The sequence below is a fragment of the Schistocerca piceifrons genome, unplaced genomic scaffold, assembly GCF_021461385.2.
Source record: "Schistocerca piceifrons isolate TAMUIC-IGC-003096 unplaced genomic scaffold, iqSchPice1.1 HiC_scaffold_1208, whole genome shotgun sequence".
Classification (NCBI taxonomy): domain Eukaryota; kingdom Metazoa; phylum Arthropoda; class Insecta; order Orthoptera; family Acrididae; genus Schistocerca; species Schistocerca piceifrons.
The window spans coordinates 12,501-15,000 of record NW_025727024.1 but is presented as its reverse complement, the minus strand read 5'-3'; the positions used below and the strand labels follow the sequence as shown (position 1 = coordinate 15,000).

General features: G+C 57.2%; 1 non-coding gene across 1 annotated transcript in view; it reads right to left on the bottom strand.

Annotated features, from left to right (window-relative positions):
* The window catches only part of LOC124729411, a 1,909-nt gene extending 1,542 nt beyond the window's left edge, over positions 1–367 (bottom strand). The window contains exon 1 of the ribosomal RNA XR_007007663.1: positions 1–367. This exon is cut by the window's left edge and continues 1,542 nt beyond it. This is a non-coding gene — a ribosomal RNA (small subunit ribosomal RNA).
* Between the last annotated feature and the right edge of the window lie 2,133 nt (positions 368–2,500).

Here is a 2,500-nt window from a genome sequence, read left to right as displayed (position 1 = left end):
CAACCATGGTAGGCGCAGAACCTACCATCGACAGTTGATAAGGCAGACATTTGAAAGATGCGTCGCCGGTACGAGGACCGTGCGATCAGCCCAAAGTTATTCAGAGTCACCAAGGCAAACGGACCGGACGAGCCGACCGATTGGTTTTGATCTAATAAAAGCGTCCCTTCCATCTCTGGTCGGGACTCTGTTTGCATGTATTAGCTCTAGAATTACCACAGTTATCCAAGTAACGTGGGTACGATCTAAGGAACCATAACTGATTTAATGAGCCATTCGCGGTTTCACCTTAATGCGGCTTGTACTGAGACATGCATGGCTTAATCTTTGAGACAAGCATATGACTACTGGCAGGATCAACCAGGGAGCTGCGTCAACTAGAGCTGAGCAGCCGGCCGCCCGGGAGTGTGTCCCGGGGGCCCGCGCGAACACGCAAGCGTCCGCTCAATCATTCTGCAAACAGGAGGAGGCTGAGCTCCCCTGCACAATACACCTCGAAACCCTCTCAGGTCCCGGCGGCGCGCAGCGCCGTCCCAAGTACTTGGTCGGGTTCGAGAGAGGCGCAATCGCCCGGAGTTAGGCGAGTAGACGCTTTCGGTGCGACCACCCGTGCTCCCAACTGAGCTTGCCGCTGCCGACAGAGGCCCGGGAGCGTGCTGTCGTGGCATTGCCGGCGGGAGACAACACGCGCCACCTACGGTGACCGGCAGCTCCAACGCCAGCGCCACAGAAGGACAAAAGCCCCACTTGGGTGCCGAAGCGAACTCTCCCAGCACAGCGCACGCGCCAACACATCCGCACAGCTGCGATACAAACCACCAGCGAGAACCGCTGGGGCGACCGAGCAGCAGACGGCGTCGCGGCGCCGAGCGCCGGGCGGCGGCGCATCCTCAACGCACACAGTCCTCAATCGGACCAGCACACTGAAGATGTCCACCGCGCTTCGCACCGGGCCCGCGAGGACCTACTTTGGCCGCACGGCGCCGCGCGCAGGGTGCGCCGGCGCGCAGCTGCGACGCCTGCCGCGTCCGTCGGCCGGCGCGCCTGCCACTGGCCGCCCCCACCAGCCGGCTGTAGCGCGTGCGCCCACGCACCGCGCGGCCAGCACGCCGGGAGGCGCCCCCTCACCGGCCGGGGACGGTCCCACCCAGCCACCGCCGCGTATCGCTTCACACCCAGATGCCGTTCAGTTTCGTCGGCATGGTGGGTATCGCTGGAACAACCGGTTAGTACCTCAACCTATCGTCGCCATCACCGATTCACCCCTAGCGAGAACAACCGCACCACAACAGGTTACCATTTGTTCATTTGCGTAACTTCACCAGAAAACGCAGGCGTCCATCGCCATTTGCAACTTCAACGATTATTGCATGCCTGTGTCAGGTGTCACGCCACACTACGTCTGCCCACATACACGCAACAAAATGTGCACGCCTAGACAATACGTGGAAGGTGGCCCCCGTACGTATGCGATGTCCATTGCTCGAACGACTGTCAACCGGCCTCTGTAGCATGTCGCAGATATGGAACGCGGTGCACCATGCCATCACGGTGTGTGAGGAGAGACGACTAGGTCCGAATACATCAACAGACAGCTCATGCTGATCGCCATCCACGGCGTCCGTTCCTCCCACACGTCTCTATGGCGTACCACACTGCAATCCAGCTCTCATAGGGAGACGACACGTAGCTGCGTGCACAATATTTGCACTGTATGGTCCGCCGTTTTTGGGCGCAGTCGTTGTGCGGTCACACATGTGCCACGATGTATCATTCAGTACATAAGGACGAATGTGCAGTACAGATTGTGGTTCACGCGTACGACATCAGCGGACAGTTGACACAGGCCGCACCACAACGTAGCCTGAGTACGTCGCATGCGAAGGGCATTGAACATGCAAACTTCTCACCAACCAGCTTGCGAAGGCAGGGGGCAAGGTGGGGACGTGGGGAGGGGCGGCATGTACGTCCTGCTGCCATCCACATTACAGTGTACAGCAGGAGCATGTGGAAAGTGAGCAAGACTTGCAAGGTGTTTAACATGAAGCGATACACAGGGGTGCGGGCAGTGCGAGTAGCGAACTATATTGCGAGGGTTGCGGGTGGGCAACACTACAGTAATTGAACGAGTCGTATAACAATTACAGAGCAGGTTTAGGCGACAACGTGGGTTACGTTAAGGCGACAACATGGGTTAGGTTAAGGCACAACATGGGTTAGGTTAAGGCACAACATGGGTTAGGTTAAGGCACAACATGGGTTAGGTTAAGGCACAACATGGGTTAGGTTAAGGCACAACATGGGTTAGGTTAAGGCACAACATGGGTTAGGTTAAGGCACAACATGGGTTAGGTTGAGGCACAACATGGGTTAGGTTGAGGCACAACATGGGTTAGGTTGAGGCACAACATGGGTTAGGTTGAGGCACAACATGGGTTAGGTTGAGGCACAACATGGGTTAGGTTAAGGTACAACATGGGTTAGGTTAAGGTACAACATG